This window comes from Elephas maximus, chromosome 27 (genome assembly GCF_024166365.1).
Source record: "Elephas maximus indicus isolate mEleMax1 chromosome 27, mEleMax1 primary haplotype, whole genome shotgun sequence".
Taxonomy (NCBI): Eukaryota; Metazoa; Chordata; class Mammalia; order Proboscidea; family Elephantidae; genus Elephas; species Elephas maximus.
In genome coordinates this window covers 25,022,030-25,040,693 of record NC_064845.1, presented here as the reverse complement: position 1 = coordinate 25,040,693, position 18,664 = coordinate 25,022,030, and the positions used below count along the sequence as shown (strand labels likewise).

Sequence of the window (18,664 nt, the reverse complement as noted above, 5' to 3'; positions counted from 1 at the left end):
ACCAGAGACTTACATCATCCTGAGACCAGAGGAACTAGTTGGTGCCCAGCCACAATCGATGACTGCCCTGACAGGGAGCACAGCAGAGGACCCCTGAGGGAGCAGGAGATCAGTGGGATACAGACCCCAAATTCTCATAAAAAGACCAAACTTAATGGTCTGACTGAGACTGGAGGAATCCCGGTGGCCATGCTCCCCAGACCTTCAGTTGACACAGGACAGGAACCATCCCCGAAGACAACTCATCAGACATGAAAGGGACTGGTCAGCGGGTGGGAGAGAGACGCTGATGAAGAGTGAGCTAATTATATCAGGTGGACACTTGAGAGTGTGCTGGCAACTCTTGTCTGGAGGGGGGATGGGAGGATAGAGAGAGGGAAGCCGGCAAAATTGTCAAGAAAGGAGAGACTGAAAGGGCTGACTCAAGAGGGGGAGAGCAAGTGGGAGTAGGGAGTGAGATGTATGTAAACTTATATGTGACAGACTGATTGGATTTGTAAACGTTCACTTGAAGCTTAATAAAAGTTATTAAAAAAAAAAAAAAAAAGAGCAGGACAGGGTAGAACTGCCCCACAGGATTTCCACGGCTGTAAATCTTTAGGTAAGCAGACTCACATCTTTCTCCCACAGAGTTGCTAGTGGGTTCCAAGGACTGACCTTTTGGCTAGAGGCCCAGTGCTTAACCGTCCTGTCACCACAGCCCCTTACACACCTTACCTCTTCTAAAACCTGAGTCTGGAGACAGTATGTGTAGGCCCTGTGGGGAGAGAGAACACCAGATATCCTCATGAGCAAATGGGGAGCCACAGCCCCTGGTAGGACATGGTGACAGAGCCGGGGAGGTTCCTCACTCCAGAACCTTCTGTCCTAGTCCAGTTTCCTATGGAGAGGCTTCCTCCCGGGGTCAGTGCTTTCCGGGTTGAAGTTAGCACAGAGGCTGTTCGGGGTTGGCGCTGACAAGAGTCTAAGCGCAGGTTTCAAACCGTGCCTGGTCAGGATACAGATATTCTTCTGCAAAGTCTGGGTACATGTGTGCAAACCTGTCAGCAAAAGAGATTCTTCTCATCTTCATCCACACCGCTGAAGAGGTCTATCAGAAGCAGCTCTGCCACGCCCAAGGCCGTCTTCAGAATGCAGGACAGGTCTTCCTCATTTATGCAGCCGCCCCATCTTGAATGGCAGCTGGATGGTGTCCAGAGTCTCAGACGCTCTGCAGACCACGGACAAGGCGATCACATATTCCCGCAGGTCTATCTTGCCACCTCCGCTCTCGTCAAACAGTGAGAACATGCAGTCCAGCGTGTCGGAAAGGGGTACCTCCAAGTACTCCGTGAACTCCACAAGTCAGTCTTCTCGCCCTTCTTCACCTTGCGCTTTCTGATCTTTTTCAGGGTTTTCTAGCTTTAGCCCCAGGCCTCTCACAAGCCTGGCGAATTCTAGAAGGCAAGTGTCGTAGGGAAGACGGACTGTCCTTCCGCTGGGGCCAGCTAACAATCCTCAAACGTGAAATCCATGATGGAGACGCCCAGGGTCTCTGCCATGACGCGCCTCATGCTGCTGGCGTATAGCACCGGGCTCCTCTTCACCTTGGAAGGGTGGTAAACTGGGAGAAACTCAATTTCCACTTAACTGTGAAACTGACACAGGGCGAGCCACAGCATTTCCAGCACTCCAGGTCCTTGCCACGTCCACATGATCGTGTCCAGCTTATTTGTGTATCCTAAAACCACAGGCTGGACAGGAACACCAAGGATAAACACACCAGTCATGAAGGTAGTTTCACAGGTCCCATTGGTACAAGTACCTTCTGGAAAAATCATTGTCATAACTTCCCATTGGACTAAGCCCCTTTCTTTATCTCTTCCACTGTTTTCCTGCACAAGTCCTGGTCTGATCCGGACACACTGGCCGGATGTACTTGATCAGAGTTCCCCATATGGGGATACCCCTGCTCTCTGCCTTCATCACGATGGACGACATGGTCATGGTCACGGGAACGGCGTCGAAGTACGAGGGGTGTGGTGCCAAGGGCCAGGATGGCCGCCTCAGTCGGTAGGGCCTGTCACCCCTTCTGGGCCACCGGGTGGAAGCCGCCGGCATATCACGTGGTCTGCATGACTGCCTTGAGCGGGAAGTCCACGACCTTCTGCCACAAGCCAGCGGCTCTTCTGGTTCTCTCTCAGCAAATCCCAGTGAAGGTACAAAAGCGAAGGACCAGGCGAACAGCATCATGAAGGCGGCAAACAGGAGTCGGATGGGGAAGAGGGTCAGCGTCATGATGGCGATCTGGGCCTTCTGCAGAGTGCTGAAGCGCAGCTCGTGCCTGAAGGGGTTCTACCCTGGGGGTGACAGCCACCGCTTCACCTGCACCTGCGCTGGAGGAGTTGGCGGCTGAGACAGAGCGGCCTCTGGCAGGTCTCCCCAGCCGCAGAGCCACCACCGTGAGAAGAGCCCGAGCGGACCGAGCGGACCGAGGCAGAGGGCGGGCAGACCCCTTATAATTCTTCTCATTTCTGTAGGGTTGGTAGTGGTGCCCCCTCTTTCATTCCTGATTTTGGTAATCGGTGTCTTCTCTTTCGTTTTCTTGGTCAGTCTGGCCAAAGGTTAAAGGTTTGTCAATTTTGTTGATCTTTTCAAAAAGCCAACTCTTGGTTTATTTGATTTTCTCTGGGTTTTTCTTTCAGCCACAGTATTATTTCATCCCTCTTGCTTGCTTTGTGTTTAGCTTGCTCACTGTTTTGTAGTTTCCATTTGAGACTTCTTTCTATCACAGGCATTTAAAGTTATACATTTCTTTACAAGCAATGCTTGAGATACATCCCATATGTTTTGATATGTTGTGTTTTTGTTTTCATTAAGTCCAAATTATTTTTAATGTCTCTTCTGTTTTCTTCTTTGATGCATGGATTATTTTGAAGTGCGTAAATTTTCAAGTATTTGGTGTTTTCTCATATTTCTTTCTGTTGTGGATTTCTAATTTAATTCCATTGTGGTCAGAGAATCAGAGAACACACTTTGCATAATTTCAGTCTTTTTAATTTTATTGAGACTTGTTTTTGGCTCCTGTACAAGGCCTACCCTGGAAAATGTTCCATGTATACTTGAAAAGAGCTTGTGTTCTGCAGTCCCTGGGCATTTTATAAATATCAGTTATGTCAAGTTGATGAGTAGTGTTAAAGTCTTCTGTAGTTATTCCATCAATGACTGAGAGTGGGGTATTGAAAGTCCTAACTATTATTGATAAATTGTCTATTTCCTCTTTTAATCCTTCCGGTATCTGCTTCATGCATTTTGGGGGTCTGTTGTTGAAGGACATTTATAATTGTTATATATTCTAGATGTATTGACTATCAAAAAGGTCCATAGTAATATTTGTTTTAAAGTCTATTTAATGTGATATTAATATAGCCATTCCAGCTCTCTTATGGTTACTATTTACATACTATATCTTTTTCTATTCTTTACTTTCAACCTACTTGTGTCTTTGAATCTAAGGTGTTCCTCTTGTAAGCAGCAAGACCCATTGTTGGATCTTGCTGTTTTATCCAGTCACATAATCTCTGCCTTTGGACTGCGTGTTTAGTCCATTCAATTTTAACGTTCTCATTGATATGGTTAGGTTTTCTTTTGCTATTTTGCTAGTTGTTTTCTGTTTGTTTCAATGAAGTAATAGAACAATTAAAGTTTTAAGTTTAATAAGAAGCATCAATATATTTGGAAACTACTAAATTATTTCTCACTAAAGAAAAATCCAAAAGAGAAGAAATGACTCACACTTCTGTCATTCAAACTTAACTTCACTTAACATTGTGGTATATTTTCTTCCAGTCTTTCTTATTCTTCATAGATATTTGTCTGCTTTTTTTCCTCCCAGAGTTTATATCATACTACACATACAATTATTGTATATTTTCTTACAGAAGTATATTATATGCATTTTGCATGGGTTTGAACCACAGAAGAGCCATCACCAGCCAAGATACCCTTGAAGCAGTCATGTGGAAGACTTTTTGAATAAATGAAGTGGCTCTGAATGGTCCTGTTGCTTAAATGACTGCACTTATCAAAAAGTTGAATATGTCAGGAGGTTGAGACAAACGGTTAATGTGCTTGGCTGCTAACTGAAAGGCTGGAGATTCGAGTCTACCCAGAGGCGCCTCAGAAGAAAGGCTTTTGGGTCTAGTTCCAAAAAACAATCAAACATTTAAAACCCTATGGAGTATAGTTCTACTCTGACACATGTGGGGTCTCCATGAGTCAGAATCAGCCTGACAGCAACTGTTTGGGGTTAAAAGGCAAGGTGTCTGAACAGCACCTGCTGCATCAAGTCTTTGTACTACACACCTGGTCTCTGGGTCCTGTGTTTTTAGCTTCCTATTTACTTTTTTAAATAAAAGAAAGATGTTTGCTTTTGTAAGTTTGGTAAAATTCACCTGTAAAATGGCTGGGCTTACTGTCTTGAGGGAGTGGTGTGGATAGTTGTCTACTACTGATTTTATGTAAATGCTGATATTAAGCTTATTGATTTTATTTAAACCTTTTGTCTCTTTGTCTATTAGTTTTTGATGGTGCATTTGCTGATTCTCCAAGTAGTTTCACCAAATTATGCTTGTTGTAGAGAGATTCTCCAATTCTGTTAGAGTAAAATCAAAGACATTTATTGAAGCCAATATGTCATTCAAATGGAGACCGTGAAAACCTCAGAGTCCGAAGCTCATGGATCCAAGGGAGAGAGTGCAAATTACACAATAGTTATATGCCATAGGAGGAACTACAAAACACAATATTCTGATTGGTTTACAGTGACTGAAATCAATCAAAGGTGGGAGAAAGCAAAACATGATTTTTAACATTAGTGGTTACATATAGCTAAAAAAAAAAATTCATACATTAATTGGCTAAAGGACAAAATTGCAAGGTATGTGTTTGTGGAGAAGGTCTCATAACAATCACAAAATGATGACATGATGATGGCGTAACAGATCCTGTCGGGAACAGATTGCTAAACATTACCTTGCTCAGAACAGAAGATTTTCTGGACTGATTTAACACAAAAACTTTCAATAAGGTTTGGTTACAGACACCAGGACATGTAATATCCACATTCTTAGCCTGACCACAAAGAATAGAGTTTCCTTAATGACAGGGTTGGTTCCTAAGCAACAGGGTTTGAATCTGTGTGAAAGATTATACTAAGCTTTAGCATTAGTTAACCCATTTTACTTTACATCAGATGCCTCTTTTGATTTTATATTCCACATCATTCTGTTCTTTTGATCAAGGGTTCTGAAGAGCATCCTTTGTTCACAGTTATGGGCATAATGTCTTCTGCATGAGTTTGTCAATATGCTACTCCCAGGTGGTGGCTCAACCTTCATAATTTATGCCTTTCTAGTTTTTCACGTTAAGCCCCTTTTCCCCCATAATCAGGGACCATCAGTATCTTGGTTGCTGGGCAGCTCCAGTACGTCCATCATGCTATGGCTCAGCAGCTGTCTTCAGTGATTTCGGTATGGGGAGTGGATAGGGTATGGCCACATTGGAGGAACAACCTGACTTACTTTCAAATGGCTAACGTAAGTCATAAGGCTTCTCTGATTTTGGGTTCCTGAATTCAGTGTTGATATGCATAATTCTTTGAGCATGATCTTGAATGCAGTGTTGATATACATAATTCTCTGAGCATGAGATGAAGCAGGGTTATCAGTTCCTGTTGTAGATGCACATCGCATAACACATTTTATAATTCCAATAAAAAAAGATTATTGTTAAAATAATTAACCCAGTTTGCGACAGAGACCGTAACCAAGAACCTGCACTATTAAGTAGCCAATTGAAGATATAAAAAAAGAATGGTAAAGTTACAGGGGGTATAGACTGTACCCAAACAGCCATTGGATGAATCTTAGCAATATCCTGTTCAACATCTCCAGTTAATCCAAGAGCAACAACAGGCGTTAGCAATGGAGCAAAACTCTCCTTGCTGGGCTAAGAGGAAATCTAGAACTATTTCATGGTCCAATACTACTTTTGCCAAGGATTCTAAAGTTTTCATTGGGCGGCCATTCCATTGGCCACATCATCAACAATTTTAGCCATAGTGGCAGATAAATTGCTAATGGGATGTTCTATTGCATAGTACCAAGCCAGGGCACAACAGCACACAAGAAGGATCTCCCCATCCTGGGTAATAAATGATGGGATTATCTGAGAGGACAAGTTCTATCTTCTTTATGGATATTAATTTCAAGTTACTGTTCCATAGCAAGGTGTCATTGTATGAATGAATACTCATGGTAACTCCTAGCATCTTTAAGGTACATGGGCCTAGCATATATTCCAACCATGTAAACATGACAATGCCCAAATATAGAGTGACTTATCAGAGTTTTTCCTTGAATAAGCTGATCCTCCACACAAAAAGACACATCTAGATGGGGCACACAACATGCCTGCCCAGGTTTGAATATAAGGAAACGGGATGGACTGATTGGCCCTTCTGAGTCACTTTGCAGTTAATGAATCATCACGAATGGATAATTCTCCAAATTCCAGGGATCCTTGAGTCACGCACAAACTGAGAGTTTTTTATTATTTTTAAAATGACTATCTGCTACTACTGTAGAGTAATATTGAACACATCAAGAAAAAGATTGCATGGTGTGGGTAGAATAAAACATTCTAACCATGCATTGGTAAGATTGAAACAGGGAGTTAATGGATAAGTGGGTAATTCTGGAAGTAGCCATGATGTGACATGGATAGCCCATTTAAAGAGTTTCTCAAAATCAACAGTAAAATCAGGTGTGGATTTATAATCTAATACTGGCACAGCAAAAGGATCGGTATGATCTTGTGTAGACTGAGGGGAAGAGTGATGCATCCAGCACTCAATTAAATTGTTAGCACCGGCTACTGAAATAACTAATTTGATAAAAGCATTTTCTTACCAAGCAATAGAAAAAGGAAACAATAAAGGTATTAAAGCAGTAATGGGAGTCATGATTAGAACACAAATATGGAAAAGGAATACTACTACAAACATTCAGAAAAAATAATTGTGCCTGTAATTACCAAGGAAACCCTGATGGTGTAGTAGTTAAGGTTCAGCTGCTAACCAAAAGGTCTGCAGTTCAAATGGACCAAGTGCTCCTTGGAAACCCTATGGGGCAGTTCTACTCTGTCCTATGGGGTCGCTATGAGTCAGAAAGTATTCAGCAGCAATGGGTTTGGTTAAAATTACCAAACTAACTCCAAAAATCTCCAAAAGTTGCATAAATGTTTACCAAGAAATAATTCTTAAGTATATAACATACAGAAAAGCTAAAGCTAGAAAGATAGCAGTATATCAGAGTCTAAAGCTTAGCCACCTGCATGTTCCAGCTCCATGACCTGGGGTAAGTCATCCACTCTTGTAGTCATCTACTTCATGTTTGAACACAAGTGAATTTCACTTTGAGTTCTTCTGTGACTTCTAGTACAAACAGGTGCTGTAGTCTTTTTCAGTTGAGATAAATGGACCCACTCCTTAACTCCTCGTAATTTAGCCACACAAGGATGAATTAGGGGGAATAGGTATGGACCCTTCCAACAAGGCTCAAGTGAATCCTTTAATTGGTGTGTCTTCCAATAAACATAGTTGCTAGGTCCAAGAGGAGGCATTGTACCTCCGCCATCAAATGCTTGCTTGAGGAGCATACTCCTTGGCATAATGAATTAAGGCCTGGCAATATTTTAATAAATTGGCTTCGATCAAATCTGAATCAGCAGTTCCTGATAAATAAGGTAAATTCATTGGCTACCCTGCAATTATCTCATAAGGGGTCAATTTATGAGGGTCAGGTCAGCCACACTGAAGACGAAAGTTTTGCCAATTAGGTCTTTATGATACCATTGTTCCGTTCTACAAATCCAGAGGACTGCGTGTGGTAAGAACAATGGAGCTGACAAAAAACAGGAAATATTTTACAAATAGCAGCAATCACTTGTCCAGTAAAGTGGGGTACCTAAATCACTGCAAAGGATGGCTGGAGCTGCAAGTGCGAACGATATTTTCCAGCAATTTCTTAGCCACAAAAGTTGCCATAGCTTGGTGACGGGGAAAATCTTCTACTAAATGTGAATATCCACAAATCACAACTAAAACAAATGTATAACCATTGGAGGAAGTTAGTTGAATAAAATCCACTTACTATTTGAACACAGGTCCTATTAGCAATGGGTATCTCCCAAGAGATACCCTGATGATGAGGGTATCCCTCTGGTGACGGTTGGTAGATTTTACCTCCATTATACTCAGAACAAACAGAACACAGCCTCGCTACTTGATTTGAAGCCTTCCAAAGTGTCCCCAAAAATATTTATGTAAAATTCCCATTGTCTTGTCCCTGCTCCATGATCCTTCACATGAAAGGTCATGACCAAAGGATGTGTAAGTCCTTGAAGATAACTGGTTTTGAATCTGGCCTTTCCCAAAGGAAGGTATTCTTACTAATTTTACAACTGACCTGTCATGGATTGAATTGTGTCCCCCCAAAATATGTGTATCAATTTGGCTAGGCTCGATACCAAGTATTGTGCGGCTGTCCACAATTTTGTCATCTGATGGGATTTTCCTGTGTGTTGTAAATCCTATTTCTATGATGTTAATGAGATGGGATTAGTAGCAGTTATGTTAATGAGGCAGGACTCAATATACAAAATTAGATTGTATCTTAAGCCAATCTATTTTGACATACCAGACAGAAGTGAGCAGACAGACACAGGGACCTAACACAATCAAGAAGCAGCACCAGGAGAAGAGTGCGTCCTTTGGAACTGAGGTTCCTGCACTAAGAGGCTCCTAGACCAAGAGAAGATTGATGACAAGGACCTTCCTCCAGGGCTAACAGAGAGAGAAATCCATCGTCTGGAGCTTGCACCCTGAATTCTGTCTTCTAGCTTCCTAGACTGAGAGAATAATTCTGTCTTAAAGCCATCCACTTGTGGTATTCCTGTCATAGCAGCCCTAGATAACCAAGACAGAATTTGTTACCAGGAGTGAGGTACTGCTCTAAAAGATACCTAAAATATGGATGCAGAGGAGGGAGTGACCAAAATGGTGGAATAAACAAATGCTTCCAGTGAGCCCTCTTACAACAAAGACCTGAAAAAACAAGTGAAATGAGTATATTTATGACAAGCCAGGAGTCCTGAACATCAAAGGCAGGTTAGAAAATGAACTGAGAGTCAGGGGGAGGAAGAGACATTTCAGAAGCAGAGAGGCGTTACTGGACCTGAATCCCTGGGAGCACTCAGGCACCATTCCTGGGAGTGGCTGTGGCAGGCTGGTACTAGTGTTCGGCAGCAGTTTCCTCAGGGAGAAGCAGCCAGCCACACAGCCTACTCATACCTCTGGAACCAGAGAAGAACAGTGCTCTTGGCAAAAGGTAAGTACCTGCGTATATTTTACCACACCACCCCCTCCCCGATCCCAAGCTGGCTCCAGCAGATGATTTCCCTGGCTCTGAGATAGGCCCTATTCAGCACCTAGAGCCATTCTCCCAGCCTTGGAGAAGGAATAAATTTGCAATTAGGGGAAAAGATAATTTGCCAGCTCCATTAACCAGAAGAGCTCAGGACAGGAGCGGCTCCTGTCTAGGCATAAACGGTCCATGGACTTTGAGTACCTTTCCCCTCTGCATGGACTTGTGTAGACCTATTTCAGGAGAGTAGGCCCTCCTTGGCAGACTACAACTGTTTCAGCTGTGTGGTTGAGAGGTGAGAATTTGATGTTTGACATTGCTTTGCTTATTACACAGGGTCCTCACCTACCCACATCAGGGGCTAGAGGGCTGGAGGCTCCACTCAGGTCACCCAGCCACCCGTGACAAGGATCCAAGGAGAACTGGTACCTCCCAGTCCTTACAACCAAAAACATTGGGTGCCCATGGTCTGTCTGCAGAGCCCCCCACCCCCCACCTATAGGCTCGAGGGAACAGGGACATGCTTTCCTCAGAGACATGTGGGGGACGATTCTCAGGACCCCGGCCTTGTTCAGAGTATGATGCCCTGCTGCAACCAGGTACCAGTACCTACACCAATCACCCCTGCCCCTCTAAGACTGTAGGACAAAGCCTGTACCACATATTGATAATCGGCTACCTGGACACCTGAGCTGAATTCATGCAAGAAAATTGAATGGACCCCTAGACTGATATACCTGATAACAGCTGTAGCCATCCAGGGACAGGACATCAGAGCTCCAAAGGTGAAAATAATCAAGCTAGCTCACCCAGGCAACCCATTTGGGAATATCAGAACAAACCAAAGCAAAAAGCTACAACACAGTAAGCAAACATAAAATAAACTAATACAATAACTTATAGATGGCTCAGGGACAACAGTAGATATCAAGTCACATAAAGCAACAGACCATGATCACCTCAACAAGCTCTCAAAACAAAGAATCAAGGGATCTTCTAGATGAAAGTGCCTTCCTGGAATTGCCAAAGGCAGAATACAAAAGATTAATATACAGAACCCTTCAAGACATCAGGAAGGAAATGAGGAGATACGCAGAACAAGCCAAGGAACACACAGATAAAGTAGCTGAAGAAATGAAAAAGGTTATACAAGAACATATTGAAAAATTTAATAAGCTGGAAAAATCCATGGACAGACAGCAATTAGAAACTCAGAAGAGTAACAATAAAATTACAGAAGGAGCAAATGAATAGAAAGTCAGAGGAGCAGAACTAAGCAAGTGGAAAGCAGAATCTCTGAAGTTGAAAATAAAGCACTTGGCACCAATATATTACAAGAAAAATCATATAAAAGAATTTGAAAAAAATGAAGAAACCTTAAGAATCATGTGGGACTCTAACAAGATAAATAACCTATGAATGACTGCAGTACCAGAACAGGGAGGGATAACAGAAAATACACAGAGAATCATTGAAGATTGTTGGCAGAAAACTTCCCTGATATCGTGAAAGATGAAAAGATATCTCTCTAAGATGCTCATCGAATTCCACATAAGGTAGATGTTAAAAGAAAGGCACCAAAACATATTATAGTCAAACTTTCCAAAACCAAAGATAAAGAGAGAATTTTAAGAGCATCTAGAGATAAACGAAAAGTCACCTACAAAGAAGAGTCTATAAGAATAAGCTCGGAGTACATGGCAGGAACCATGCAGGCAACAAGGCAATAGGATGCCTTATATAAAAAACTCAAGGCAAAAAATTGCCAGCCAAGAATCATATATCCAGCAAAACTGTGTCTCAAATATGAAGGTCAAATTAGGACATTTCCAGATAAACAGAAGTTTAGGGAATTCATAAAAACCAAACCAAAACTACAAGAAATACTAAAGGGAGTTCGTTGGTTAGAAAATCAATAATACTAGGTATCAGCCCAAGACTAGAACACTGGGCGGAGCATCAGAAGTCAACCAAGACAGTGAAATCAAAAAAATAAATCAAAATTTAAAAAACGCTCAAGAGTAAGTGGGAGTATGGAGTAAGGTGTATATAAGCTTATATGTGACAGACTGACTTGATTTGTAAACTTTCACTTAAAGCACAACAAAAATTATTTAAAAAAAAGCTCAAAACAGGGAAAAAGTGATGTTATTATGTAAAAGAAGACAACATTAAAAAAATAAAGAGGGACTAAGAAATGTAGTCATAGACCTTCCATATGGAGACAAATACAAGGCAATACACCGAAATAAAAGTCAGGTTTAAATTTAGAAAAGTAAGGGTAAATAATAAGGTAACCACAAAAGAGACAAACTATCCAACACATGAAAATAAAATGCAAGAAAAAAATACAGACTCACCAAAAAAAAAAATCAACAACAAGGAATATGAGGAAAGGTAAACTGTTCAGCACATAAAATTAAGTGCGAAAAAGAAACTGTCAACAACACACAAAAAAAGACATCAAAATGACAGCACTATATTCATTAAAGAAAAAAAATTCATACCTATCCATAACTATGCTGAATGTAAATGGACTAAATGCACCAATAAAGAGATGGAGAGTGCCAGAATGGGTTTAAAAAAAATCCCTCTATATGCTGCTTACGAGAGACACACCTTAGACTTAGAGACACAAACAAACTAAAACGCAAAGGGTGCAAAAAAATATATCAAGCAAACAACAATCAAAAAAGAGCAGGAGTGGCAATAGTAATTTGTGACAAAAGAGACTTTAAAGTTAAATCCATCGGAAAGGATAAGGAAGGACACTATATAATGATTAAAGGGACAATATACTAAAAAGATATAACCATATTAAATATTTTTGCACCCAATGACAGGGCTGCAAGATACATAAAACATACTCTATCAGTATTAAAAAGTGAGAGAAACAGTGCCACAATAATAGTAGGAGACTTCAACACACCGCTTTCGATGAAGGACAGGACATACAGAAAGAAGCTCAATAAAGACACGGAAGATCTCGACGCCACAATCAACCAACCTGACCTCATAGACATATACAGAACACTCCACCCAACAGCAGCCACGTATACTTTCTTTTCCAATGCACATGGAACATTCTCTACAATAGACCACAGAATCCAAAAGATTGAAACATTACAAAGAATCTTCTCTGACCATAAGGCCATAGAACTAGAAATGAATAACAGAAAAAGCAGGGAAAAGAAATCTAATACTTGGAAACTGAACAATACCTTGCTCGAAAAAGACTGGAGTATAGAAGACATTAAGGACAGAATAAAGAAATTCACAGAATCCAATGAGAATGAAAACACTTCCTATGAGAACCTTTGCGACACAGTAAAAGCAGTGCTCAGAGGTCAATTTATATCAATAAATGAACACATACAAAAAGAAGAAAGGGTCAAAATCAAAGAATTATCCCTACAACTTGAACAAATAGAAAGAGAACAACAAAAGAAATCCTCAGACACCAGAAGAAAACAATAAAAATTACAGCAGAGCTAAATGAAATAGAAAACAGAAAAACAATTGAAAGAATTAACAAGACCAAAAGCTGGTTCTTTGAAAAAATCAACGAAAGTGATAAACCATTGGCCAAAGTGACAAAAGAAAAACAGGAGAGGAAGCAAATAGCCCCAATAAGAAATGGGATGCATGATATTTCAACAGACCCAACTGAAATTAAAAGAATCATATCAGATTATGATGAAAAATTGTACTTTTACAAATTTGAAAACCTAGAAGAAATGGATGAATTCCTAGAAACACACTACATACCTAAACTAACACAAACAGAGGTAGAACAACTAAATAGACCCATAACAAAAGAAGAGATTGAAAAGGCAATCGAAAAACCTCCAACAAAAAAAAGCCCTAGCCTGGATGGCTTCACTGCAGAGTTCTACCAATCTTTCAGAGAAGAGTTAACGCCACTACTACTAAAGGTATTTCAGAGCATAGAAAAGGACGGAATACTTAAAAACTCATTCCATGAAGCCACCATATCCCTGATACCAAAACCAGGGAAAGACACCACAACAAAAGAAAATTATAGACCTATATTCCTCATGAATGTAAATGCAAAAATCCTCACCAAAATTCTAGCCAATAGAATTCAACAACATATCAAAAAATAATTCACCATGAGCAAGTGGGATTCAGGGATGGTTCAACATTAGAAAACAATTAATGTAATCCACCACATAAATAAAACAAAAGGCAAGAATCACATGATTTTATCAATTGATGCAGAAAAGGCATTTGACAGAGTTCAACACCCATTCATGATAAAACTCTCAGCAAAACAGGAATACAAGAAAAATTTGTCAACATAATACAGGGCATTTATACAAAGCCAATAGCCAACATCATCCTAAATGAAGAGAGCCTGGAAGCATTCCCCTTTAGAACGGGAACCAGACAAGTATGCCCTTTATCACCACTCTTGCTCTGGCTGGAGGTCCTACCCAGAGCAATTAGGCGAGGTAAAGAAATAAAGGGCATCCAGATTGGTAAGGAAGAAGTCAAAGTATCTGTATTTGCAGATGACATGATCTTATACACAGAAAATCCTAAGGAATCCTCCAGAAAAATACTGAAACTAATAGAAGAGTTCAGCAGAGAATCAGGATACAAGATAAACATAAAAAATCCATTGGATCCCTCTACACTAACAAAAAGAACATCGAAGAGGAAACCACCAAATCAATACCATTTACAGTAGCCCCCAAGAAGATAAAATACTTAGGAATAAATGTTACCAGAGATGTAAAAGACTTACACAAAAAAAAACTACAAAAATCTTCTGCAAGACACCAAAAGAGACCTACATAAGTGGAAAAACATACCTTGCTCATGGATAGGAAGACTTAAAATTGTAAAAACGTCCATTCCACCAAAAGCAATCTATAGATACAATGCAATTCTGATCCAAATCCCAACAATATTTTTTAATGAGATGGAGAAACAAATCACCAACTTCATATGGAAGGGAAAAAAGCCGTGGATAAGTAAAGCATTACTGAAAAAGAAGAACAAAGTGGGAGGCCTCACTCTACCTGATTTTAGAACCTATTATACAGCCACAGTCATCAAAACAGCTCAGTACTTGTTCAACAACAGATACATAGACCAGTGGAACAGAATTGAGAATCCAGACATAAATCCATCCACATATGAGCAGCTGATATTTGACCAAGGCCGCAAATCAGTTAAATGGGGAAAAGACTGTCTTTTTAACAAATGGTGCTGGCATAAGTGGAAATCCATCTGCAAAAAAATGAAATAAGACCCATACCTCACACCCTGCATAAAAGCAAATTCAAAATGGATCAAAGATCTAAATATAAAATCTACAACGATAAAGATCTTGGGAGAAAAAAACAGGGACAACATTAGGAGCCCTAATACATGGTATAAACAGTATACAAAACATTACTAACAATGCAGAAGAAGAACTCCATAACTGGGAGCTCCTAAAAATGAAACACCTATGCTCATCGAAAGACTTCACCAAAAGAGTAAAAAGATTACCTACAGACTGGGAAAAAGTTTTTGGCTATGACATTTCCGATCAGTGTCTGATCTCTAGAATCTACATGATACTGCAAAAATTCACCTATAAAAAGACAAATAATCCAATTAGAAAATGGGCAAAAGAAAGGAACAGACACTTCACTAAAGAAGACATTTAGGTGGCTAACAGATACATGAGGAAGTGCTCACTTCCATTAGCCATTAGAGAAATGCAAATCAAAACTGCAATGAGATTCCATCTCGCTCCAACAAGGCTGGCATTAGTCCAAAAAACACAAAACAATAAATGTTGGAGAGGTTGTGGAGAGTCTGGAACACTTGTGCACTGCTGGTGGGAATGTAAAATGGTACAACCACTTTGGAAATCAATTTGGCGCTTCCTTAATAAGCTAGAAATAGAACTACTGTATGATCCAACAATCCCACTCCTTGGAATATATCCTAGATTAATAAGAGCCTTTACAGGAACAGATATATGCACACCCATGTTCACTGCAGCACTGTTTACAACAGCAAAAAGATGGAAGCAACCAACATGCCCATCGATGGATGACTGGATAAATAAATTATGCTATATTCACAGAATGGAATACTAGGCATCGATAGAGGACACTGATGAATCTGTGAAACATTTCATAACATGGAGGAATGTGGAAGGCATTATGCTGACTAAAAGTAGTCAGTTGCAAAAGGACAAATATTGTATCAAAAAAACAAACCAAACCCAGTGTCATCGAGTCGATTCCAACTCATAGTGACCCTATAGGACAGAGTAGAACTGCCCCATAGAGTTTCCAAGGGGCGCCTGGCGGATTCCAACTGCCGACCCTTTGGTTGGCAGCCATAGCACTTAACCACTATGCCACCAGTGTTTCCAAATATTGTATAAGACCACCATTATAAGAACTTGAGAAATAGTGTAAACAGAGAAGACAATATTCTTTGATGGTTACAAGAGGGGGGAGGGAGGGTAGGAAAAGGGTATTTACTAATTAGATAGTAGATAACTACTTTAGGTGAAGGGAAAGACAACACACAATACCAACGAGGTCAGCACAGCTGGACTAAACCAAAAGCAAAGAAGTTTCCTGAATAAACTGAATGCTTCGAAGGCCAGCGTAGCAGTGGCGGGGGTTTCCGGACCATGGTTTCAGGGGACATCCAAGTCAACTGGCATAATAATATCTATCAAAAAAACATTCTGCATCCCACTTTGGAAAGTCGTGGCTGGGGTCTTAAATGCTAGCAAGGGGCCATCTAAGATGCATCAATTTGTCTGAGCCCACTGGACCAAACAAGAATGAAGAATACCAAGGACACATGGTAATTACGAGCCCAAGAGACAGAAAGAGCCACATAAACCAGAGACTACATCAACCTGAGACCAGAAGAACTAGATGATGCCTGGCTACAACCGATGACTGCCCTGACAGGGAACACAACAGAGAACCCCTGACGGAGCAGGAGAGCAGTGGGATGCAGACCTCAAATTCTTGTAAAAAGACCAGATTTAATGGTCTGACTGAGACTGGAAGGACCCCAGTGGTCATGGCCCCCAGACCTTCTCTAGGCCCAGGACAGGAACCATTCCCAAAGCCAACTCTTCAGACAGGGATTGGACTGGACAAAGGGATGGAGAGGGATACTGGTGAGGAGTGAGCTTCTTGGATCAGGTGGGCACTTGAGACTATGTTGGCATCTGCTGTCTGGAGGGGAGATGAGAGGGTAGCGGGGGTTAGAAGCTGGTGGAATGGACACGAAAAGAGTGGAGGGAGGAAGTGGGTTGTCACATTAGGGGCAGAGCAATTGGGAGTATCTAGCAAGGTGTATATAAGTTTTTTATGTGAAAGGCTGACTTGATTTGTAAACTTTCACTTAAAGAACAATAAAAATTTTAAAGAAAAAATATGGATTCAGTTTTGAAACTGAATGGGTAGCAGCTGCAAGAGTTTTAAAGTGTAATAGAAGCCTAGTTTGCCTAGAAGAGATAGTTGGTGTTATTATATACATCAAAGACAATTCGGGTGAGGACTCAGGAAGTAAGGAGAGCCATCACACTGGAGACGGAGCAGATGGCAAGAAGCAGCAGCAGCAGAACCAGGAAACTGGCACAAGACGGTGCTGGAGCCAACCCATGAAGCGAGAGTGCTATGTGCCTTTGCACAGGAGGCTTCCTGGTGGAGTGAGGTGCCTTTGGGCACTTATCAGTGGAGCTAGGCTTGCTGATCCATGGAATGAGAGAGCTGAGTGCCTTCTGGCTGAAGTTTACTGGTGGAGTGGGGTACCTCCAGGCACCTATCAGTGGACCTAAAGAGCTTTGGAACACTTGCCCCAGTAGGGCAGATGTGGGAGGTGAGGCCCGAAGGGCTGAGAGGCTAAGAAACCAAGAAGCAGAAGCTGAAGAAACAAGGAACACAGGAAGCTAAGCTGTTTCAGTCTCAAAGGGTATGTCCAGGACCTCTAGGGTCTCAAATGGGGGAGCCGTGGCCTCTGGAGTTTCTAAGGGTGGAGTTGCCACTCAGATGGCCTAAGAGAATGGTGCGCCTAAAGCTGAGGGGGCAGATCTGCCGTGCCAGGGCTGAGGGGCCTTTGCTTAGAATCTGGAGAGTGTGGCCAATACCTAGAGTCTGCAGGGCAAGGCCATTGTTCTGCTAACTTACCTGGTGCCTGTTAGTCCTTCTTTACCTCCAATTTCTCCCATTTGTAATGGAAATGTCCAGCTTGTGTCTGTTTCACCACTGCATTTTGGAAGCAGAAAACTTGTATTCTAGATTTCACAGATGAAGCGGAATTTTTGATTTCAGACTTGGCGTTGAATTAAGACTTTTGCTATGATATAATGGGGTGAGTGTGTTTTACATGAGGCAAGGACATGAATTTTGGGGGGCTAAAGGGTGGAATGTCATGGATTGAATTGTATCCCCCCAAAATACGTGTATCAATTTGGCTAGGCCCTGACTCCCAGTACTGTGTGATTGCCCACCATTTTGTCATCTGATGTGATTTTCCTATGTGTTGTAAATCCTATCTCTATAATGTTAACAAGGTGGGATTAATTGCAGTTATGTTAATTAGGCAGGACTCAATCTACAAGATTAAGCCAATCTCTTTTGAGATATAAAAGAGACAAGTGAGCAGAGAGTCATGGGGACCTCATACCACCAAGAAAGCAGTGCCAAGAGATAAAAAGGCATCACCTGTGTCATGGATTGAATTCTGTCCCCCAAAATATTGTCAACTTGGTTAGGCCATGATTCCCAGTATTGTGTGGTTGTTCTCCATTTTGTGATTGTAATTTTATGTTAAGAGGATTAGGGTGGGATTGTAACATCACCCTTACTCAGGTCACCTCCCTCATCCAACTTAAAGGGAGTTTCCCTGGGGTGTGGCCTGCACCACCTTTTATCTCTCAAGAGATAAAAGGAAAGAGAAACAAGCAGAGTTGGGGACCTCATACCACCCAGAAAGCAGCACCAGGAGCAGAGTTTGTCCTCTGGACACAGGGTCCCTGTGCCTGAGAAGCTCCTTGACCAGGGGAAGCCTTCCTCCAAAACTGAAAGAGAGAAAGCCTTCCCAACGCCTTGAATTTGGACTTGTAACCTACTAGACTGTGAGAAAATAAATTTCTCTTTGTTAAAGCCATCCACTTGTGGTATTTCTGTTATGGCAGCACT

At 41.4% G+C, this 18,664-nt stretch overlaps 1 protein-coding gene and 1 pseudogene across 1 annotated transcript in view; one reads left to right on the top strand and one right to left on the bottom strand.

Annotated features, from left to right (window-relative positions):
- The window catches only part of LOC126068340 (uncharacterized), a 250,172-nt gene that overhangs the window by 153,388 nt on the left and 78,120 nt on the right, over window positions 1-18,664 (top strand). The gene's annotated exons all lie outside the window — the stretch shown is intronic.
- On the bottom strand, window positions 868-17,691 carry LOC126068231 (lysophosphatidylcholine acyltransferase 1-like; annotated as a pseudogene).